This window comes from Ambystoma mexicanum, chromosome 5p, assembly GCF_040938575.1.
Source record: "Ambystoma mexicanum isolate Mex_15411 chromosome 5p, UKY_AmexF1_1, whole genome shotgun sequence".
In the NCBI taxonomy this organism is placed as follows: Eukaryota; Metazoa; Chordata; class Amphibia; order Caudata; family Ambystomatidae; genus Ambystoma; species Ambystoma mexicanum.
In genome coordinates, this window is record NC_090930.1 from 49,359,362 (window position 1) to 49,375,012 (window position 15,651).

Consider the following 15,651-nt stretch of genomic DNA (forward strand, 5'->3'; position numbering starts at 1 on the left):
TTTTTTATTTATTTTATTGTTATCCTATGTACTGCACTGCCCCCTCCCTTTTCCCCCTCGCACTTTTTCCTCTCCCCCCTCCCCTGCACTAGCGCAATCACAATGTCACCTGGCCTAGTAGGAACGTTGTCTCTGTCTTCCCTCTGTCCCCCCTTGCCTCGTCGCGCCTTAAAACACTTGTGTATAGGCGCGTTATACATGCCACATCATATCATAATATGAAAGGGGCTCGCCCATGCACTCAGAATGCTCGATTCATAGGTTCATTGGAGGTAGAAATTAGGTGCGCCTAGTTGGGTTATGGGGATAGGATCTTTTATGCATTCAGATGGATTGCCCTATCTAATATCAAAGGGGCTCGCCCAAGAACTCAGAATGCTCGATTCATTGGTTCATTGGAGGTAGAAATAAGGTAGAAAATGAGGTGCGCCTGGTTGGGTTATGGAGATAGGATCTGTTATGCATTCAGATGGATTGTCCTATCTAGTATGAAAGGGGCTCGCCCAAGCACTCAGAATGCTCGATTCATTGGTTCATTGGAGGTAGAAATAAGGTAGAAAATGAGGTGCGCCTAGTTGGGTTATGGAGATAGGATCTGTTATGCATTCAGATGGATTGTCCTATCTAGCATGAAAGGGGCTCGCCTAAGCACTCAGAATGCTCGATTCATAGGTTCATTGGAGGTAGAAATGAGGTAGAAATGAAGTGCGCCTAGTTGGGTTATGGGGATAGGATATGTTATGCATTCAGATGGATTGTCCTATCTAATATGAATGGGGCTCTCCCAAGCACTCAGAATGCTCGATTCATAGGTTTGTTGGAGGTAGTAATGAGGTGCCCCTAGTTGGGTTATAGGGATAGGATCGGTTATGCATTCAGATGGATTGTCCTATCTAATATCAAAAGGGCTCGCCCAAGCACTCAGAATGCTCGATTCATAGGTTCATTGGAGGTAGAAATGAGGTGCACCTAGTTGGATTTGGGGATAGGACGTGGCATGTACTTAGATGGATTTTGGGGGTTGGAATGGCTAGCAACCCCCTTTGCACCTATAAACGCACAGTGGTTACAGGCAAGTATCCCTTGACATTGCGCCTATTAGATGACTTGTTTGGCTTCTTTACAACTTGGAAGACATGTAGTAACTATGTCCAGCCCTGCAGATAACGTGCGTATTGAGCCTTTTTACGCATGAAATTATGACAAATACACATGATTTCATTTTCTACTGCGTACCGCTTTGATTTATTCATTAAAAAAAACCACTAGATGGCACTGTAGCGTTTCTTTTGTCAGCAGCATAGCCTTTCTTACACATGATGGTGAATTTCCAACTGAAAGACCAAATCTGTGACAGCTAAGCGAGCAACACAATAAAGCATGCCCCCTTTTAAAATGTGTTCATACCCATAACGTCTAATAGCTTGATATGCCAAAAAGTAAAGTTTGCTTTGATGTCCTAAATTGAATATTCTTTAATAACCATACATAACACGCTGGAAGTTTGTGACGAATCTCCGAACCTACGTGAGTTTATGGCACAACTTATTTTTTGGGGCGTATTAAAGCGCTGAAAATGAAGTGGGTAAATCCAGGATGTTTTGCCTTGTGCATCTTCTAGTTTCCCATGCAGGATGTGGAAAATAAAGGTAAAGTGATATTATTTTGGCACAAAATGCTGCTGTAAGGATTTACATTTTTTGATGGTTTACTATGCAAGTAAACTCTATAGGACAGTATTATTGTAGGTCTTGACACCCAAAACTAAAAGTTTTGTTCCAAGTAAAGCGCGGAAGAAGGTGGCCATTCCCCAAATTGAAAGAGCGGGTTAAAATCCCAGCTTCGCTGTTTAGCGTAAGTGTATGATGCTGGGCAAATAATGTAATCTCACCCTGACTTCAATTGCAAAAATTGGAGTGCATATAAGTTTACACCCTTACAAAAGGATAGTTTTAATAAGTGTAGGGACACATTGGTGTATACTGGTGCTCCTCTGCTAGTGGCTCCAATACTGCTGCATAGAATTTCATTATTGCTGCACTAGCCCTCCCCCATTCTTGTAACACTGGATTTGACAGGCAGACATAGTGTCACCAACCAGTCAGTGCACCAGAGATTCTAGTATAGCGGACTGTGGTAGAACCAACATTACATTCTCTCCCCTGTTGCTCCCAGCCACTGAAGGTGCTTGGGCTGTCCAGAGTACTGCCCCACACTCTGCAATGCCCCGTTATGCTAGGATATTGAGTCTTTCATTGCACACCATCTGCCATTTTCACACTTTCTAGGACCTTCAGGTTCTGCAAGAAGTGGGTGTTTCAAACTCAAAGGAGAGAGCAGTTAACTGATTGTAACATTGAAGCTGCACTAGAATATTCTTATTACAATGAGTAATGAAATTAGAAATTAGATGCCCCTACACAAGTAGGTTTGCCTTTCCTCCACAGTCTCCAAAGTTAGTGCCCCTCCCAACATTTGAAGGGTTAGCCCAAGCCTACATTTTAGCCTAGGTGCAACCCTGGATGTGCGCACTTGCATTTTGATAGGCAGGGAGGTGTGGGAAGTCTTTTCCCCAAACTGGCGGTGTTAAAGTTTTACTGTGTGTGCTCAGAAAAATGTACTTGAACAAACGCAGTAAAACTTTAAAGCTGTTACTTTCAAGAAAGTATTCCATCACCTCTGCATATTGTGCTTTAAAACATACTATTCAATAGTTCTTCCCCACACCAGACCATGGGAGGAGTTGGGTAGAACAGTGGGGGCAGAGCTTCCAAGTTTGCCCTGCCTATTTTTTGAAGTGGCCCCTCCCATCACAACTTAATTCTCCTCCTGCCCCCCAAAATGTAGGTTTTTTTTGTGCCCCTGCATGGGAGAGGGGTCAGGTAGGTCGGCTTACTCTCACAAGCCACCAGCCACCCCCACCGCTCCCCTCACAGTGCTGAAATAAAGGGGCGGGAGCCAACACATCTGCAATTATTCCTTTACTTGCTGCCTGTTGTAAACCTGCTCTGTAATGTATAATTTATGAAGTTATGCTGGCTGTAGTAAGACGTGCGCTTGCTGTTGGGCTATACCATGAGGGATGGGGCGTTACCCCATGTAGGGATGAACGGTTCCATTAGCCTGAACGGAATATATTTGCCAATAGCACATGTAGGGAGGTCATGTGCCACTGGCGCATGCAGAAAAGAGATGCTAAGTTAGCATGTGCAGAGAGGAGATGTGCTGCTGCATGTGTAAGGAAGCTATGCTAATAACAGGTCGAAAGGGAGTATGTGTTCTTACATAGCGCTTTTAGCCAAATTCCTTCTGCTTTTAAGCACTGTGGTAACGGTTATTATCCCATTTCGAATGGTACTTAATTTATTACAGCAAAACACAGCAGAATGCCAGGGGAGCACTGTTGGGCATTGTGGTGGGGGCTGCCGAGGACATATTCGAGTCAGGCTGAATAAGGTAAGGGGAGGGGGAAAATCGGGTACATTTGGCCCCAGTACTTTTTGTCAATTTCCAGCACTGATAGTAACTTGTGTGAACGGTCATTCTTCATTATTACATTTCTTGTAAGAAAGAAGTGACTCCTCTGCGGTCTTCCCTCTGTGCCACACCCATCAAGGCTACGTCACGTAATTGGAACTTGGGAAGTGCAGGCCACCCTCCTGCCCAGTAGCTTTCCACCCTTTCTTTGGATGCAACGTTTTAGCCTCTGCAGAAGGGAGCCCTGCCGTTAAGACTGGCAGAGAGGAGATGTGCTGTTATAGCATGGGCAGAGGAGATGCTACGTTAGCACTCACAGAGAAGAAATGTTCCCATAGTACGTACTTAGTAAAGATGTGTCATTTGCACGTGCCATGGAACAGAAGGGCAATTAGCATGCAGAGCCGAGATGTGCTGTTAGCATGCAGAGCCGAGATGTGCTGTTAGCATGCATAGACAGAATGTGGAGGTTGCACATGCTAATTGCACATCCCGTCGCTGCACAGGATGTGCAGTTAGTACGCGCAGGCATGGGATGTGCAGTTAGCATGTGCAGAGAGCATACGTCCCATTAGCATGTGCGTAGAAGGCATGTTGTTAGCATGCACATCTCCTCTGTGCACATGGGCGCAGTTATCACACATGTACAGAGAGTTGTCCCACTAGTATGTGCGCAGAGAAGATGCACCATTAGCAGACCGGGAGGATAGCTCTGGGGCAACGCACTCGCCTTGGAAGCAAGACGACGTGGAGCAATACAGGTTAGATCCCCGGGTCCGCGCTTAGAAACCTTTGGGTATTAAGCACGTTATAAATAACCGATTCCAATTCCAATTCCAGACGAGAAGAGATATGCCAATAGCATGCACAGAGAAGAGATTGGAGGTCATTATGGGTAGAGATATGTCCTGTTAACGTGTACAAATATCAGGCTTGCTAAACAGAACGTGTTCTATCAATACGTGAAAACAATGTCTGCCATTAGCATATGCATAGAGATGTGCTGTTAGCATGCTCACAGTGTAAAGGTGCAATTTACACATGCAAATGACACACATTTGCTCTTCAAATACTAACAGCACATCTCTGAAAATGCTGAAAGGAGATGTGCCTTTACCATGTGCACAGAGTACATGGCATACTCGTTAGTATGTGTCAAGAGGAGATGCTTAGCTAGCATGTTCAAGGAGGATATATGCCATTATCAAGTGGAGTGATGTGCTGTTACTGTGTGCCCAGACGGGATGTGCCGTTTGCATGTGGACTGAAGGACTCTGCACAAGCCAGACAACTTTGATCTACAACGCTTTTGGTCTATGGGTCTGATTTTACGTATGCATTGGATGTATGTGTTGGATAAGTTTTACTCTCTTGCAGAGGAGAAAACTCATTTTTACTCTCTTGAAATTGCATTTACTCTCTAATTTGAAAAATCATGCGTAAAATACTCCCACCTCAAAATATTATCTGGAGCACTGGTTATGTCTATTTAATTTATTTGCCTATTGCACTCACAGAATCCCATTAGCCTGGTCCTTTCCATGGTAACATGTCTACCCCTACTAGAAGATGCTCTTGGACAACCATCCTATCGCCTTGACAGACTTAGGGGTAGCAGGCCCATAGTGTCAGATATATCGGACACAGCGAAATCGAAGATAAACTCCATGCGAGTTTAAGTTATGCATAAACGCACCACTTCTGTGGAATCTGCCACAGGCACGACTTTCCATCCACGCACTCTAGAATAGAGCTACGGCTATGACAAATTCAGTCTAGCTGGTCACATAACTTCTCGCACTGAAAGCCCAGACCGGCCTCAACACCCCTGCCATTAGAATACAGCGACAACCAACGACAAGTTTGGTCTAGCTGGGTACACATCGAATCTCCTGGACTAGCGCTCTTTTGTGACCACCGACAGCACCACCCACGTACCTCACCTCTTGGGCTGCTTACTAGGGCCTAGCCAGCCCTACTAAGTCTTCATCTCGGCCAAATGCACACAAGCATCTTAAATTATACTCTTCAAACGTTTTGTATACCTGGACTTCGGTCCTCCAGGGCATTCCCACCACAAAGCGCATTGAGGCCATACAAATGGAAAAATGACGCTATATAATTGACTACAATACAATAGAATATTCTAGCTGAGTGGGTTCTGCAGGTGCTGTGAGACACATGAGGGGCCAAGCAATGTATTCTAGCACATGGTGGAGTAGGGCAGAGGGGTCTCATTGCTTAGCACCAGTGAAGATGTCATATGCACTTTGCTTATGGTTGGGTAGCGTTTGTGCACATGCCTCTTTTTACCAGAGTTAAATTGCGAGTAAACCACACATGTTTAACAGGTAAGCCTTTAGTCTGTGGGTCACCCGCAGCCCTATTTTGATGTGTGTTTAATATGAGAGGTAGCCAGATGGGGCGGGGGTAATGCCTACTGGGGTGGGGGAGGGATAAATGACTAAAGAGCACATATAAATATTATAGTCTCACTTGGTTGTACTGTCGCTCTAATGTCTCGATTACTGGGGTCTCCCTAAAGGCCTTGAAATATAAAACAAGACTGCTAGCCTGATCCTGAGCCGGCAAACCCAGGACCACATCGCCAGGTCCTCCCGGCTTGCACTGGCTACTGAAATGGAGGTACGTTGCCTTCAAGACTCTGTGCACTGTATATCAAGCATATTGGGGAGTTAGTCAAAGCTACTTCCAGCAAAATATTATGAAACATTGTCCTTCCAGCATAAATATCTGCTTATTCCTTCTTCCTCTTAACCCCTTAACTGCTGAGCTTTATGCAAGTCTATGCAAAAAGGACGAGCATACTCGTCCTTAGCACTCGGGCTGTGACAGGAAAAATCTAGGGGGGCAAGTTATTAGAGACAGCTGGTGCTGCTCTAAGGAACAGGCTTCCTATCACACTGAGTTCCCTTGACAAATACCTCCTGTTCCCTTAACCCACTGAAGACCTGCCTCTTTAAACTCTCGCTTGCACCACAGCCATGCTGGCCTTGACCTGCAGTGCCTCATTTTTACGTTGCACTTTTCCCAGCACCTCCTGGGTCTTGTTGATGTCTGCTCCGTATGCACTTTATGCATTGTGTAGTCAGAATATTCTCACTTGCTTGTACTGCACTTCTTGCTATCCCTCAAGCTTAGCACTATAAGGCTCCTGAATGTTTTGAGGCTTTGATCGTTCAGACTCCACCTTCCCTCCACCTTTTTCACTCCTTTTCATTTGGAGGAGTACGACGACACTGTGTTCCTCACAGACGCCTTTTAAGACAAAAAATGAGTACACCATCTGTCTATCTATTGCAGCTGGAAATCTGTCCCAGGAAGAGGTTCTATTAGGCATAATGGTTTATATAGAAGTGCTCAGGGCTAGGAGCAAATGTAGCCCCTTGGCTTGCCCACTTAGTTGCATAAAAAACATGGCCCCAATATGCATATTAATCCTTTGCAAGGGCCAGGGCAAGTCACAAGATGAAAATAGAGGGTATATTCTGATTGCCTCTAGGACCTGAACCATTCCAGTTTACCATTGAGGTCTGCCCTTATTACTGCAAGGCCTCACTGTGTGGACGGTGAACTTGCTACTTCCTCATTTTTTTAATCAGAAATAGATGGCCAAACACACATTTGTTTTTGCACTTTACAGTGTTGTGGTCTTGTTAAGGCATGCAGGCAGGAAGTTGTAGTTATAAGGATTTACTTTCTCTGCATACACTGCACAGGCTTCTCTCCTAATATGTAGACTCTTAGCATGTATGTATATATTAATTATGTGCACAGTCACTGCTGGGTTCACCTGTATGCAGGGTAGGAGAATATGTCCATGGCATGGAGTCTGCAGGGAGAGCATTGGGCTGCCGTGCTTCCAGCTGGAGCGCAACACTCGTAGTGATCTTAGCGGGAAGTCCTGCTTCCGATCTCACCAGACTTTGCGCGGGACTTCCTTGAAGTCCTTTACTCTACATACCTCCTTTTGTTGGAAGACTTGCATTACTCCATCACGTAGTCGGTGTACCTTCCTGGCCTTCTTTTTTCTCTCTGTGGTCGACGGCTCTCTGCATTCTCTTCTTGCGGTGTTGCGCTTGTTTCACTGCATCTCTCTTGTCTCACTGCACTCCTCTTGGGACTGACTTCCGCTCGGGAATTTGTCCATTCATCCTGCTCCTCTTCATGTTCAGGTTGTTCTCTCGTTGTCGTTTTCTCCTTGGCCAAGCTCTTCTCTTGGTTACTATGCTCTTGTATTGTGGGGCTGGATGCTTCTCCTGTCCCCTTTTCGTACAGTGCCGCCCTCTCCAAGTTCTATCGCTGGCCGTCTTGGTTGCGTATATGGTTTGTCCCTCGCTGCACCACCCTCACTGGTCTGCTGAACTTGGAGCCAGTCACGGGATCACTATGTAGCAGTTTAATCTTTATCGAATCCCCCTCTCAAACTGTGCTTTGCTGTCACCATATCTCTTCATGTTTTCTTTGCTCTTCTTCACTCACCACACCAATTCTTCCATGTCTACTTTTTCATCCTCTCTTATGTTTGCCAACCATAGCGGAACCAGCATGGATGCTGCCCTGCGTCCTCTGAGGAGATGGAACGGCGATATGTTTGTGACCCCATTAGGGGTAAGGCGATGGGCAGCCACTGCTCCTTGACTGTCCTGAGCGGATCGAGACCTGCTGCGGTAGATAACTGAAAGGCTCCCTTGATGAACCTGTTGGTGCGTTCCACCAACCCATTTGCTTGTGGGTGGTATAAAGCAGCTTTAATCTGATGGATATTGTTCTCCTTCATAAACTTTTCCATTGCTCTAGATACAAGTTGAACTCTGTTGTCGGTGACCAGTTCTCTAGGCAACCCTTCTCTTGAAAAATGTTCTTGAGGAACTGAATCACAGTAGCTGTGGTTATGTTGGATACAAAGTCAACGTCCACCCATTTGGATAAATAATCCACTAACACTATGACATACTTGTGTTCATTTTCCATTAGTTCTAGCGGGCCTATGAAGTCCATGCCCAATTTTTGCCACACCCCCTCTGGCACTTCTGTAGGGTGTAGTGGTGCCTGTCTTCATTTAAGTCACTTGTCACTATTCACACATTCATGACACCTCTCTATCCTCTGTCCTTGTCCGTATTTCTAAGTCCATTCCTGGCCACCAATATGATTCCCTCACTTTCCTTGTTTTCATGTTGTTCCTCAGATGACAGGTGTGAGCCCTGCATATAATGGTTCTTCTCGTTGCTACAGGTGGGATTACTTGGTCGCCTCTCATGAGCATCACCTCACATTCGAAGATTTCATCTGCTACTTTCCAATGGGGATGCAACCCCTCTGGGAAGGACTTCTCATCTGGCCACCCTTTCCTGACCAATTCTGTGATTTTTTTGTGGTGCCATCCTTGGCTGTTTCTTCTTTCCAGGGCCCTTCGCTCATTTAGAGGAATTCTCGGCTTCTCAGATCCATGAATGATGTGACCACACATTCATCTTGTAGGAAGCTGCTCTCTGTGTCTTTACGCACTGGCAGTCTGAACATACAGTCCGCTTGGGCATTTTTCCAATCTGCTATGTGCTGTATTATGTATGTGTATTCTTTCAAATGTGCTGCAATGCAGCAAGGGGGGTGTCGATGTTCGGGTCCCTCCCAGTTTCAGTAATTGTACTAGGGGTTTGTGGTCTGTAACCAGCAAACGGTTCATGCCCCAGATGTATGTGTGAAAGTAATCTACAGCCCACGCACATGCCAACATCTCCTTTCTATAGTGGAGTCATATCTTTCTGTGAGAGTGCTTTGAACGCGAAAGCAACAATGTGTTCATCATCGCCTTTCTTTTGGGGAGTGTTTCCCCTATCCCATACCCGCTGGCATCAGTAGTGATCATAGTTTTCCATTGAGGATTGAATGGTTGTAGGCAGGGCGCATGCATGATGCCCTCTTTGACCTCTTTGAAAGAGCTTGCTTGCCCTGCATTCCACTGGTACTCTGCACCTTTCTTGAACAATGCTCTCATGGGGGCGGTAGTGTCCAAAAAATGTGGCTCAAATTTTGCATAATATTCGGATAGTCCATAAAATGATCTAAACTCTTCTTTACTGTTTGGAAGAGGCAGCTTCACAATGGCTTGCAGTAGATCCTTCTTGTGGCTCATGCCTACCTTGGATATGGTGTAATCCAGATACTCTTCTTCGTCAGCCTGCAGTACTCACTTATTATAGCATAGCCACACTCTGCTACTTGCAACTTTGCCAACATTTTGCAGAGCGCTGTATCATGTGTCTCCTTGTCTGCCGCGTAAATTAATAGGTCGTCTTGGAAGTATGAGACATTTCCAATATTTTTCAAGTCTGGAACGCGCAGGCCGCTGAAGACAACCCAAAGGGCATTCTGGTGAATTAATACGTTCCAAAAGGGGTTATGAATGCAGTGAGCAGTCTGGATTCCCGATGCAAGTTGATCTGGTGGTAGGCGTCTATCATATCTTGTTTTGAAAAGACCTTTGCCTCCTTCATCAGCAAAATCAGCTCATTTATGCTCAGTAACAGGTAACTATCCGCCACCACCTCCAGGTTCAGACTGCGTTAGTCAATGCAGATGCGTAACTCACCAATGTTCTGTTTCTTTATGAGTACCACAGGGCTGAGACATTCTGATGACTCCACAATCTCTATGGTTCCTTCTTCTAGCATCTTGTTGAGTTTCTCTTGTAGTGCGACTCTCGCCGTCGCCAGCACCGTTCTCACCCTGTGCTTGACTAGTACCGCTCCTTGTTTTAACTTTATTTTGTGTATGCAGTTCTTAATATGGCTAGGCGTGTCTGAAAATAATTCCGTAAATTCTTTATGGACAGCACTTGTCCCTCCACGCTGGGGTCCAGCCTAATTTGCAGTTTGGCCTAGTCATCCCACCCTAATACTGGTGGTCAGTTTTCTGCAAAGTACACTTTGGTTTTAGTGACTCTTCCCTTGAACTCCACTGTCACCCTGATGTATCCTAGGAGATTCACACTAGCACCTCCATAAACTGTGGGACTAATGTTTGTCTTGTGCGCCTCCACTCTTTCTTTCCCCACCATGATTTTATACAGGTTCAATGGTAGTATGGTGAGGTCTGAGCCTGAGTCTGCCATTACCCTTGTTTCATGACCGTCGGCTTTAATGGTACAATTAGTTTTTTCCTTCCAGGTTGTGAGGCTGCTAATAGGTATCCTTGCTTTAGGTCACAAAAAGTCAGTATATTTTGAGTAGGTTCAGACCACATCCTACTCCTTTGAAAAAGCCTGTTTGTCTTATATCATAATGGGCGGAGGTCAAGAACCAGTCTTTAAGTCTGGTTAAGATTATAGATGGCAATATTTTCCCCAATATATCTAGAAGAGCTATTGGACGGTAATTCTTAGGGTCAGATCTCAGCCCCTTCTTGAAAATGGGAATCACAATAGCTGTCTTCCAAGAGTCTGGGATTTTCTTTTTGTAGAGGATTTCTTCAAATAATACCAAGCAAAAGCCTGCCCACTCTTCAGTGGCTTCTTTCAGCAGAGTACGAAAGCCCATCCGGGCCGGGGGCACGCAAGATACTTGCTTTATTAATTAGTCCGATGATATCCTGTCTATCATATTCTAGTTCCCATCTGCCTGATTGTGGCAAGATTTCATGAAGAGTATCTGCAGGAGCCTTGACGAAGAGCAGACTAAAAAGATGTATCCAAACGTCCTCTTCCACTGCGTTATGTTGCAGAGGTTTTTGGTTTCCACCTATTTCGTTCAAGACCATCCACAAAGATCTACAGTCATTTAATGCTAAGATTTTCAGCATCGTATCCAGTTTTTGTATTTCTGCTTGCGTTATTTTATCAGGGTTTCCTTATGGATTTCTTGTCAAAGGCTTATGTTTCTTATGTCCCGATACAGCTCTCTTTTCTACAATTTCTTTATCGTATATATGTTTGGGGGTAAAATGCATATTTTGTCCAGGCATACTTGTCGTGGATGAAATCACTGAACAAGGGGGGAATAGTTGAGGCTGGTCTCGGTTTCTTGTAGAGCTTTTTTGAAAGTCTTGTTAACTAACTGGACCTCTTGAGCCTTCATTCGCAGCCTGTTTCTGCCTGGTCTTACTTCGATGCGGTGCGTCCACGCCTCTCTCTCTTCCAAGTTCGGGGCATGCAAGGACAATTTCACTAAGTCATGATCACTGTGATCTGTTTGGATTATTCTTAGTGATCTAATCAGGGCACGCATATTATTGGATACAAGAAAGTAGTCTAGGGTTGATGATGGATTCCCTCTTCGCCAGGATGAAGCCGCTGGAATGTCTCCCGTGGTTTGGCCATTCAGAAGGTGCAGGTTTCGCTCTTTGATTTCCTTCATCCAATTATTGACTCTAGGGAGATTCTTGGAGATCTTTCTTCTTTTCTCTGCTAACAGGTTCCCAGGGGAGTGTCCAAGACAGTTCATTGTTTAAATCACCACATATTATTAACATGAGTTCATGATGTTGGATTCTACAGCTGTCAATAATCGCCATTACTTCCTCGGTAAAACGTTTCGTCCTGCCGCAGCACCTTTATGCCTAGTCCCGATTTTATCAGGATCTCCCTTGTCGATTTTATTTTGCCGGATTTAACAGTACTGTATATCCTTCCACTAATGGTGGAGATGAGATCCATGTTTCTTGGAGACACAGAATATCAACTTGTTTTTATTTCACAGTTTATAGAGGTGCTTAAATCCTCGTGTATTCCAACTTCCAATTGTGATCGTTTTTTCTATCTGGGGATTTAAGCGTTATTGCATGTTGTTTGTATTTAGAGATTTAGATAAACATCCCCACTTCATCTCTGTAAGAGTTGATGTGTTTTTGGGTACTTGGGGGTTTATTTCCATTTTGCTCTCATGGAAGCTATTGATGGTGATCTTCATGGGAACTAAGGAATCTTGTCTCTGATCTTCACATTCTACGGTGCCTTGAAATGTAGGTCTACATGTGATTAAGTTTACGTTGGGGGTGTCAATCCTCTCAGTGTCCTTTACAGCAAATATCTTCGTTTCCATAGTTTGTCGGATCATATGTTTGTTGGCTCTCTGAAACTCTGCTGCATCAGAACTTAATTCTTTTATGATATGATATGATATGGCATTCGTAATTCGCCTATACACAAGTGTTTAAGGCATGCCGAGGCACGGAAGGAGGAACAGAGGGAAGACAGAGACAATGATCCCACTAGGCCAAGTGATATTGAGTTTGCCCAAGTGCAGGGGAGGTGAAAAGTGCCAGGGGAAAAGGGAGGGGGCTGTGCTGTACATGGGATCAAAACATAACAAGAGGTGCATCCAGTAGGTGGCAGGTGCAAGGGTAAGTGCAGACAGCAGGTGTCCAAAACTGTAGGTAGGGGGACTGTAGGGTTACAGTTACAGACCCAAGTGCAAGGTCTTGCGAGTCTGGGAGGGTCATCCACACCAGAAAGGGATGAGTTAACACCTATCTGTGTTTAACACTCGTTTTCTTAAGCGGAAGCGCCAAATGCAAAAGGCATGCACCTCAGCTGGGCTGAGGGCTTCCATGTTAGTGAGTCTGTCTCTTTCTCTTTTCCATGCAGGATACTTGGTGTCGTAGATCTGAAGTTGAAAAGAACGCTCACAGCAGTTCTCGTGTCACGCACTGAAGGTAGTTCAGCACTATCTTCAGGGTCTTGGTCTTGGGCTGTTTCGAGTTTTTCATCAGCTGCTTCAGAGCAGCTTTGTGGAGAGCGAATCTTGGAGCTGGCGGCAATTGTAGAGGGTTCAACTACAGAGGGTTCAGGGGGTTCCAACGTCCTCTATGACACACATCCGCTCAATTAAGGCTTTTTTCCGTTCTATTTTGCTAACAGCTCAGAGGGTGCACTTTTTGCAGGAAAGCAGCCTCCGCAGCGGTGTTGGATGGCCCAGGTTTCTTGTGTTTACTTTCACGCAAGCTTACATCATACGGTGGCTCATAGTCACGGTACCTCTCTCGTCTATTGTGACTGAAGAGAGATCTTCTGGCTGTTGCATTTAAAGGGGTTGGCTGCTCTTGGTACGGCACGCCCCGGCGAAGAAAACTAGTCTCGCTCTGAACTCTAGAGCGGGCAGGTAGGTCGCACGATTCCAAGGCGTCTTAGCGCTACTGAGAGGGGGTGGTGCACTTTGGCTGTGATAGAAGTAAGTGTCAGGGGCGCGCCATTGTTTGTTTGTAGTGGACGTTTGTCTATATTGGGCAGCTGCAACACTATTTCATTCTCAGAAACCGACTTCATTCGCATTTGTGTGCCATACCGGGAAAGTGTCCATGCTTGGCTACGGGTGCACTATAGAGTATGTCTATAGGTTGTGCATGCAGCTTTGCAGCAACATATGTTGCCAGGTTCAGAAACTGGGAGGTGCCCGTGTGCAGCAAACACGCACTGAAATCACCAGACCGAGAACTTCCAAAGTTGTATGACTGTAGTGAATAAACGTCACGCCAGAGTGAGCTAGGGCTCAGCTCAGTGTGTGCGCCATGCATGGGAAGGTATCGGAATTCATTGAGGGGATGACCCATCTGTGTTCCATTCATGGGACATACCTCGTGAAAACGTAAACATGCACCCACGATGCCGTTTAATAAATAACGTTTTCTTTCTGGTTCTCCCTGAAGACATCTTTCCACACCCTTGCGTGCCGAGGAAGGCTGGAGTGGGGATGTGTGTGTGATGGTGCAGGAGGGCGGGGGTGTAAGCGGCCTCTAAGGCGTTGGAGTCCACAACCCACCCTCTTTACAGGTAAAGTTTCAGGTGTGGAGGCGTTGCTGCAGGGGACTAGGCACGCGCATGCATGCATTTTCGAATAGAAGTGTGTTGGAGGCTCTGCAGAGAGTGACGCAGGAAGAGCTGCAGGGAACCCTACAGGCAGTGGAGTAACTTTGCTGAAAATGTTGGGGGGGACATGCCATCTGAAGAAAAGGTGCCCCAGCCAAATGAATGGGGACAAAATGGTGTGCCATGAAAGTTGGGGGGACAAACACCCCTGTCCCCCCCCCCTAAAATTACGCCCATGCCTACGGGAGTGCAAAGGGTGCTGCAGGAAATGGCACAAGAAAATAGACGGCTCTACAGGGAATTAAACAAGAGCCACTTCATGGTGTATGGAACAGTCATCCTTGTGTGGGGTGGGGGGGCTTCCTGCTGGGAATTCGGACACGGGTGACACAGGGGCGAGCCTTGGGGCAGGGAGTTCTGCTGCGTGCAGTGCTCGGCTCTCTTTGTAGGTGACCCCTAAATGTTAGAAACAACCCCTAACACCTCCCTGGTTGGGCTTATTCCACAAAAGCACAGTGATCCCTCGCCTTCAGTTCCTGGTGTAACTCAAAGAGAAAGTCACCAAGTAACCTTAGTTCTACAAATCTGAAGTGTTCCACAGTGGATGCAAAGCTACCTCGCACAATATAAATGTGCTTTTCAAATGTATATAATGTATATCCGACAACCAACGCTAAAAGCAGAGCTCGGAAGTTGCCATTGGCCGTGTGCAAGAAGGCATACCAATCCTGTTTTTTCCCTTGAATTCTGGGACTTGTAGTTTTTTTTTCTAATTTAGGAAAACTTCCAAGTCCTAGAACTCTTAGCAAAATCGGGAATGGATGCCTTTCTCACGCATGGTCAGGGGAATCATTTCCAGGCTTTTTGCAAAAGGAAAATATGTGCAAGACTGTTCTGTGTCTTATTGTTTAGGCCTTCTAGATTTTAGTACCATCAGAATACTTTTTGGCTTCTCCTTGTAACGTGGAGATGTGGAAAGGCAGAGTGCCCCTTAAACGGGAATCCTAAACCATCTATTGGAGTCAGAGAACTCAATGGGGGTGAGATTCACATCATTTATACCATGGTTGTTACTCCAGAAAAAGTAATGTTTTACATGTGTACATTACACCAGAGTCACAAACGCGGATCTCAAGTCCCCCCTGCCATGCCTGAGCCCACCCAGTCCAAAAAAAATAGGAGTGAAGGACTGTTCTCACACATGGCACGGGAAACTAAAGTCCTGAGTAGGAGTGCTGAACGGCCATACATTCCCACCATGGGTCAGATTGCAGAAACCTTTCACTGGTACAAGTGGATTAGAAGATTAGATTAGATTAAGGAATTAGTTAAATGGGCATGACTGTTCA